Here is a 9,350-nt window from a genome sequence, read left to right on the forward strand (position 1 = left end):
TTCCATATGAATTTTTGAACTATTTGTTCCAGTTCGTTGAAGAATGTTGCTGGTAATTTGATAGGGATTGCATCAAATCTGTATATTGCTTTGGGCAGGATGGCCATTTTGATTATATTAATTCTTCCTAGCCAAGAGCATGGGATGAGTTTCCATTTGTTAGTGTCTGCTTTAATTTCTCTTAAGAGTGTCTTATAGTTTTCAGGGAATAGGTCTTTCACTTCTTTGGTTAGGTTTATTCCTAGGTATTTTATTCTTTCTGATGCAATTGTGAATGGAGTTGTTTTCCTGATTTCTCTTTCTATTGGTTTATTGTTAGTGTATAGGAAAGCCACAGATTTCTGTGTGTTAATTTTGTATCCTGCAACTTTGCTGTATTCCGATATCAGTTCTAGTAGTTTTGGAGTGGAGTCTTTAGGGTTTTTTATGTACAATATCATGTCATCTGCAAATAGTGACAGTTTAACTTCTTCTTTACCTATCTGGATTCCTTGTATTTCTTCGTTTGGTCTACTTGCCTTGGCTAGGACCTCCAGTACTATGTTAAATAACAGTGGGGAGAGTGGGCATCCCTGTCTTGTTCCTGATCTCAGAGGAAAAGCTTTCAGCCTCTTGCTGTTCAGTATGATGTTGGCTGTGGGTTTATTGTACATGGCCTTTATTATGTTGAGGTACTTGCCCTCTATACCCATTTTGCTGAGAGTTTTTATCATGAATGGATGTTGAATTTTGTCAAATGCTTTTTCAGCATCTATGGAGATGATCATGTGGTTTTTGTCCTTCTTTTTGTTGACGTGGTGGATGATGTTGATGAATTTTCGAATGTTGTACCATCCTTGCATCCCTGGGATGAATCCCACTTGGTCATGGTGTATGATCCTTTTGACGTATTTTTGAATTCGGTTTGCTAATATTTTATTGAGTACTTTTGCATCTACATTCATCAGGGATATTGGTCTGTAATTTTCTTTTTTGGTGGGGTCTTTGCCTGGTTTTGGTATTAGGGTGATGTTGGCCTCATAGAATGAGTCTGGGAGTATTCCCTCCTCTTCTATTTTTTGGAAAACTTTAAGGAGAATAGATATTATGTCTTCTCCGTATGTCTGATAAAATTCTGAGGTAAATCCATCTGTCCTGGGGATTTTGTTCTTGGGTAATTTTTTGGTTACCGTTTCAATTTCTTTGCTCGTAATTGGTTTGTTTAACTTTTGTGTTTCTTCCTTGGTCAGTCTCGGAAGGTTGTATTTTTTTAGGAAGTTGTCCATTTCTTCTGGGTTTTCCAGGTTGTTAGCATATAGGTTTTCATAGTAGTCTTTAATAATTCTTTGTATTTCTGGGGTCTGTCGTGATTTTTCCATTCTCATTTCTGATTCTGTTGATGTGTGTTGATTCTCTTTTCTCTTAATAAGTTTGTCCAGGGGCTTATCTATTTTGTTTATTTTCTCAAAGAACCAGCTCTTGGTTTCGTTGATTTTTGCTATTGTTTTATTCTTCTCAATTTTGTTTATTTCTTCTCTGATCTTTATTTTGTCCCTCCTTCTGCTGACTTTAGGCCTCATTTGTTCTTCTTTCTCCAGTTTTGATAATTGTGATGTTAGACTATTCATTTGGGATTGTTCTTCCTTCTTTAAGTGTGCTTGGATCGCTATATACTTTCCTCTTAAGACTGCTTTCGCTGCGTCCCACGGAAGTTGGGGCTTTGTGTTGTTGTTGTCATTTGTTTCCATATATTCCCTGATCTCTATTTTAATTTGTTCATTGATCAATTGATTATTTAGTAGCATGTTGTTAAGCCTCCATGTGTTTGTGAGCCTTTTTGTTTTCTTTGTACATTTTATTTCTAGTTTTATACCTTTGTGGTCTGAAAAGTTGGTTCGTAGAATTTCCATATTTTGGAATTTACTGAGGCTCTTTTTGTGAGCTAGTATGTGGTCTATTCTGGAGAATGTTCCATGTGCACTTGAGAAGAATGTATATCCTGTTGCTTTTGGATGTCGAGTTCTATAATGTCTATTAGGTCCATCTGTTCTAGTGTGTTGTTCAGTGCCTCCATGTCCTTACTTATTTTCTGCCCGGTGGATCTATCCTTTGGGGTGAGTGGCATGTTGATGTCTCCTAAAATGAATGCATTGCATTCTATTTCCCCCTTTAGTTCTGTTAGTATTTGTTTCACATATGCTGGTGCTCCTGTGTTGGGTGCATATATATTTAGAATGGTTATATCCTCTTGTTGGACTGAGCCCTTTATCATTATGTAATGTCCTTCTTTATCTCTTGTTACTTTCTTTGCTTTGAAGTCTGTTTTGTCTGATACTAGTACTGCAACCCCTGCCTTCTTCTCTCTGTTGTTTGCCTTAAATATGTTTTTCCATCCCTTGACTTTTAGTCTGTGCATGTCTTTGGGTTTGAGGTGAATTTCTTTTAAGCAGCATATAGATGGGTCTTGCTTTTTTATCCATTCTGTTACTCTGTGTCTTTTGATTGGTGCATTCAGTCCATTTACATTTAGGGTGACTATTGAAAGATATGTACTTATTGCCATTGCAGGCTTTAGATTCGTGGTTACCAAAGGTTCAAGGTTAGCTTCTTTAGTATTTTACTGCCTAACTTAGCTCGCTTATTGAGCTGTTATATACACTGTCTGGAGATTCTTTTCTTCTCCCCCTTCTTATTCCTCCTCCTCCATTCTTTATATGTTGGTTGTTTTATTCTGTGGTCTTTCATGTTTCCTTTAACTGCTTTTAGTGGGTAGTTGATTTTATTTTTTGCCTTTAGTTAGTATTTGGTTGGTCTGCTTTCTTTGCTGTGATTTTATTTTCTCTGGTGACATCTGTTTAGTCTTAGGAGTGCTCCCATCTAGAACAGTCCCTCTAAAATTCCCTGTAGAGTTGGTTTGTGGGAAACAAATTCCCTCAAGTTTTGCTTGTCTGGGAATTGTTTAATCCCTCCTTCATATTTAAATGATAATCGTGCTGGATACAGTATTGTTGGTTCAAGGCCCTTCTTTTTCATTGCATTAAATATATCATGCCATTCTCTTCTGGCCTGTAAGATTTCTGTTTAGAAGTCTGATGATAGCCTGATGGGTTTTACTTTATAGGTGACCTTTTTCTCTCTAGCTGCCTTTAAAACTTTCCTTGTCCTTGATCTTTGCCATTTTTATCATTATGTGTCTTGGTGTTGTCCTCCTTGGGTCCTTTCTGTTGGGAGTTCTGTGTATTTCTGCAGTCTCTTCTATTATTTCCTCCCCTAGTTTGCAGAAGTTTTCAGCAATTATTTCTTCAAAGACACTTTCTATCCATTTTGCTCTCTCTTCTTCTTCTGGTACCCCTATAATATGGATATTATTCCTTTTGGATTCGTCACATAGTTCTCTTACTATTGTTTCTCTCCTGGAGATCCTTTTATCTCTCTCTGTGTCAGCTTTCCTGTTCTCTGGTTTCTGTTCCATCAGTGGCCTCTTGCATCTTATCCATTCTGCTTATAAATCCTTCCAGAGTTTGTTTCACTTCTGTAATCTCCTTCCTGGCATCTATAATCTCCCTCTGGACATGTGTAATCTCCCTCCGGACTTCATCCCTTAGCTCTTATATATTTCTCTGCATCTCCATCAGCATGTTTATGATTTTTATTTTGAATTCTTTTTCAGGAAGACTGGTTAGGTCTGTCTTCTCTAGTGTTGTCTCTGTTATATTTGTCTGCCTGTAATTTTGTCTTTTCATGGTGATAGAGGTAGTTTGCAGAGCTGGCATGAGTGATGGCTGGAAAAACCTCCCTTCTTGTTGGTTTGTGGCCTTCCTCTCCTGGGAGAACAGTGACCTCTAGTGGCTTGTGCTGGGCATCTGTGCACAGAAAGGGCTTCTGTTTCTTGCCCAGCTGCTATGGAGTTTATCGCCCCTGATGCTGTGTGCGTGGCCTGCCTCAGGCTGCTGCTCCAATATGGTGGAGCAGTGTTCGAGGGGGAATGGCTGGGAGGCTGTTTATCTCCGTGAGGGGCCTCCATGCTCCCTGCTGCCCAGGGGGTTAGAGTGCCCAGAGTTACCCAGATTCCCTGCTGCTGGACTAAGTGTCCCAGGATGCTTCCATCTGGCGGTGGGGTCCCTGTCCCTTTAAGACTTCCAAAAAGCACTCACTTTTCACAAAAAGCACTGCCTTCAGGGACCCGCTCACAGGTCTTACTGTTTCCCTAGTTTCCAGCACCCCACGCATGCATTGTGTCTGCGCTCTGGTGCGGATGGCTGGGGCTGGGTGTTCAGCAGTCCTGGACTCCCTCTCCCTTCCCACTCTGATTCCTCTCCTCCCACCCAGAGCTGGGATGTGGGACGCTCGGGTCCCGCCAGGCTGGGGCTTGCATCTTACCCCCTTTGTGAGGCACTGGGTTCTCGCAGGTGTGGATGTGGTCTGGCTGTTGTCCTGTGTCCTCTGGTCTCTCTTTTAGGAAGAGTTGTCTTTGTTGTATTTTCAAAAGTATATGTGGTTTTGGGAGGAGATTTCCTCTGCTCTACTCACGCCGCCATCTTGGCTCCCTGATCCTGTGTTTCTTATGGGTGTTTTCATATTGATTGATCTGTCTCCTGGTTATGAATTCAATTTCTCAGCTTTGTTACATGGCTTTTAATTTGGCTCTGGCCAGATTTCATGAATTTTACTTGGTCGATAGACGATTTATGTATGTATGTGTGTGTATTTGGTATTCAGGATTTTCCAGATGGTAACTGGACTCAACAGGAACAATATGGGATACTTATATATTTCAATATAAATATATATTATAATATAATGTTTCTATATTTCACTGGTATTAAGATAAAATAAATCTAATGCCAATTTTGGTAAGTTGAGATGTATTAGGTAAACCCTAAAGGAAGTATTAAGGAAAGAACTTTTAAAATTATAGTGAAAAATCTCATAGAAATTAAAATGGTATTTTAGAAAATACCACTTAATGTAATAGGAAAGCAGTAACAGAGTACTAGAGGAACAAAAAATACATTAGACATAAAAACAAAAAATAAAATATAGTTGTAAATAAAACTATATTAATAAATACCTTAAATGTGAATGGCTTATGAAACACAATAAAAAGTCAGAGATCATCAGTCTAGATTTTTTTTAAAAGCAGGAAATAAGTATTGGTGATGCTGTGGAGAAATTGAAACCTTTCTGCACTGCTGGTGGGAATGTAAAATGGTGGGACAAATTTGAAAAATAATCTGGTAGGATCTCAAATGGTAAAACATAGAGTGAACAAATGGCCCAGCAATTCCATTCCTAAGTACACAGCAAAGAGAAATGAAAATGTATGTTCACACAAAAACTTATACACAATGCTTATAGCAGCTCTATTAATGATAAATGTAAGATAAATTCTAGCCGAAATAATTAGGCAACAAGAGGCAACAAAGGGCCAGGCAGTTTATTTGAGCGCAATTCCCTGGTGATGTTCCTCGGTCCGAAACACAGGTCGGGGAAGTCACACCCAGTCAGGGAGGTGGGGGCTTATAAGGGGTTAGGAGGGGGAGGAGTGGGAAAGCTATTCTAGGGGGTGTGGAGAGGTATGATTGGCTAAAGGTGACATAATAGACAGCTAGAAACTTTTCTCCTTCCAAGAGGGAGGAGGCTGACATCCCCGTCTTAGTTGGCACATCAGAAGGATGGAATTCAGGAAGAGCTGTCCCCTTTCCATATAAGGCATGGACCTTGGGGTCTGGTCTGTTCTCCTTTTATGGTATCTCTCTGTTCTGTTTGCATGTCCTTGTTTTTCCTTCCTCCAGCCTAACAATAACCAAAAAGTGGAAAAAACTCAAATACCCATCAGCTGATGAATGAACAAAAGTGGTATATCCATGCAATAGAGTATTTAGATAAAAAATAGAATATTAAAAGGACACAAAAATGGATATAAATAAGATATTAAAAGATACATGCTACAACAAGGAATGGACTTTGAAAACTTTATGCTAGGTGAAAGAAGCCAGTCATAAAAGTCCACATATTGTATGATTCCATTCATTTGAAATGTTCAGAATAGGTAAATAGAGCCATAAAAAAGAAAAATGGTTGCTTAGGTTTAGGGATACATAGAGAAATGGGACAGTGATATCTAAAAAGTGTGGAGTTCTTTTTGAGATGATGAAAATGGTCTAAAATTGCCTGTGATGGTGTTTGCACATATTTGTGCATATGCTAACCACCACCATTGGATTGTACGCTTAAATTGGGTGAATTGTATGGTATGAAAGTATATCTCAATGAAGCTTAAGAAATTCATATACAGACCTCTCTGTGAACATAAGTTTTCATTACTCTGTAATAAGTGCCCAGAGTACAATTGCTGGGTCATATAGTAGTTGTCTTGATCTTGTTCTGAGGTGGAAATCACTTAGTCTTTCACCATTGAGTATTACATTTGCTGGAGATTTACAATGTTCTTTAGCAAGTTTAAGAACGTCCCCTCTATTCCTATCCTTCTGGGAGTTTTGATTATGAAGGTGTGCTAGGGTTTGGCAAGTGTTTTATCTTCATCAGTTGATATGATAGTGTGATTTTTCATTTTTAGTGTGTTTATATAGAGGATTACACCAATTGGTTTTCAAATATTGAATCTCTGTAGCATTCATGGAATAAAGCCCACTTGGTCATGGTGTGTAACTTTTTTTATACATTGTTGAATTCTATTTGCTGTTATTTTGTTAAGGGTTTTTGTGACTATATTCATGTGTCAATGATTCTGGTCCTTTCCAGCCTGTTTCAGAGAACACTGGAATCCTGTGGTGCCTCAGGGCCACAGAGCAGAAAAAGGCAGGGGTGGTGTGGGGTGAGTCAAACAGGCTGTGCTCTAGACACTTCAGTCCACTTTCAACCAGAGCACATCTATTATGATTATGTGTATAGGGGGTCCCATTGCAAGCTTTGAAAGATTCCCAAACACTGAATCTTGCCATGATGTCTCCAAATGCTGCTAACGATCTGCACTAGCAACCTCTGAAAGTCAGAGACCTTGTCTTATCTCTTCTTTGGTCTCACAATGGTGGGAAACCTCCCCTGACCCGTGTTTCAGCCTTTGGGAGAAGGAGAAGGTAGAAATCAGGGCCCTTGGGAAGCGCTGCAGGCTCCAGAACAGCGCTGTCTGAGCATCTCCCATGAAACCTGGCAACCCGCTCGCTGTCTGTTTCTCACCAAAGCCAACCGAATCATGCAGAGTACCTGTAGCCTCACTGGCGCCACCATTCCCTGACCTCTCCCCCAGGGGGGAAGGGACGTCTTCTCCAAATATCTCGAGGCAGTTTTCATTGAGAAATTGCACCAGACTAAGCTGTAACACAGGCAAGAACAGGGCGCTCTTCTTCACATGGCATCGCTAGAAATCCCACCTCACCTGTGAATCTTGGGTCTAAAAAAACTGTACAAGAATTCTGAGAAAAAAATCAATAGTTGATTCAAAAGAACCAACCATAATCCAGTTTTCTTTAAGAAATAAATGATACTTTCAAGACTATTTTGGCCCAAATGTTAAAAAAACTTTCACCGGGTGAACAAAAGTTATAATTTCTGCCTTAGTTTAATAGCTCACATTTTTATATCATTGCTTATTACATTTTTAGAGATAGAATAAATTGCAACGAAGCCACACAGGATGCTTGGGGTGGAGATGTGTGTGTATATATAGTCTCTTACTAAGCTTTACTTCTTATGAAGATCTTTCCAGGTTTATTGAGAATGAAAATGATGTAAAACACCTTATTAAAATTTATGAAGCATCCAATAGACAAAAACCTGTGAAATTCACCTATTAAGTGAAGAAAAACCCTAAACTTGGGAAGCAGAGATGTCTGTGGTTTCTCTGTGACGGCAGGAAGCAGCTGGAGAGAAGCCGTGTCGGCCTGTCTGCGGGCAGTCCCTCCGCACGCACTGCCATGCCTCATGCTTGCTCTCTGGCCCAGTCGGGGCTGAGCTGTGCTCTCATGAGGCACGTTGGGGCTCCGTTAGGATGCTCCGGAATCTTTTACTAGCTTCCTCAGTGGGCACACAAGTTAAAGGGTAGCCAAGCATTCTTGGGAATGAGCCACTGCTCATAGAGGAGGGCCAGTGTGCGTGGGACCATATTGCCCAACCCATGCAGGACGTGCTACTAGTGGTCAGAGAGGTCCTGGGTATTATCACAATTGCACAGTGGGGAAACCGCCGTCTGGAGAGCATGCCCAAGCTTACAGATCCTCAGTGAGTCGGCCTCCAGTTGTAAGTTGGCTTGCCCAACTCCAAAGCCCAGGAGTCACATCACATCACTCGTCTCTCTATTGTTCAGTCAGTCTAGCACTGACTCTTGGATGGAGAGGCGGAAGTGACTCGGCTGCTCTCAACTTCCCATTGTACAGCCCACTGTCCCGTGCCCCACCAGAGTACGATAAATGCCCGCCACCCCAGGGGGGTGTAGCTAAGGCGCGCACTTTTAAAAACTGGTCTGTTCGAATTACTACCACACGTTACAGACTCAAGGTGGGGACTCTGCCCTGCAGGGCATAAAGGTAAGAGCTCTCGTTACCTTTTTTCCAAGTCCTTTCCTATATCTGCATGCAAGGACTAGGCAGGCAAAGAAGGTTCGGGGCTATATACACTGATAAAGCGTAAGCTGTCATCGTGTGTGTTCTCTGCTGAGCGACGCTGTGTGATACTCCAAAAAGATGTCGCAAGAGAACCGCATTGGCTCCCGGCAGCTGGTCTAAAAGCCTAAAGACAGAAAAATGCACTTTTAAATGAGGGACGTCATTTGGCCGAGGAAGTGGGAAACACAGAGACCAGGAACAGAGCACTTTGTCCACCAAGTATGCAGCCCACTCGAGCTCATTTGGTCTTCCAAAATACGACTTCCAAAAAGACACTACAGTAGCCATCTTTTTTTTTTTTTTTTTTTTTATCAGGAGCCATAAATTGAAGAGAATTAACCAAGTCCTTTGACATCAGACACAACCATTGGTGTTACAAGTACTCAGTCAAGGTCATTGAACTTATTTCCAATAGGGGTTTCCATTAACCAGCTGTCTTTGCTGGGTTCGAGGTATAGCCCTTTCTTCAGTGACAGGTGGAAGCGTAATTATCTCGAGAGACACAGCCCTTTTACTTCTCATCAAGTAGAGAAGGTCTTTGTGTCCAAACAATCTGTACCTCTCAGCAGTGAGCATAGGAAATTCTGGAGATGTTGCCAGGGATTTCTGAGCGATAAAGCGACCAGCAGAGGAACTCAGTAAAGAGCACGTCGGTGGGGCTGGAGGAGGACAGTGCGCAGAGGCCATCAGCGCGATGCTTTGCCGTGTCTGAGTTGCCTGCCAAACCCAGTTTTTCCATAGCCCAGC

This window comes from Manis javanica, chromosome 14, assembly GCF_040802235.1.
Source record: "Manis javanica isolate MJ-LG chromosome 14, MJ_LKY, whole genome shotgun sequence".
NCBI classification, from domain to species: Eukaryota; Metazoa; Chordata; class Mammalia; order Pholidota; family Manidae; genus Manis; species Manis javanica.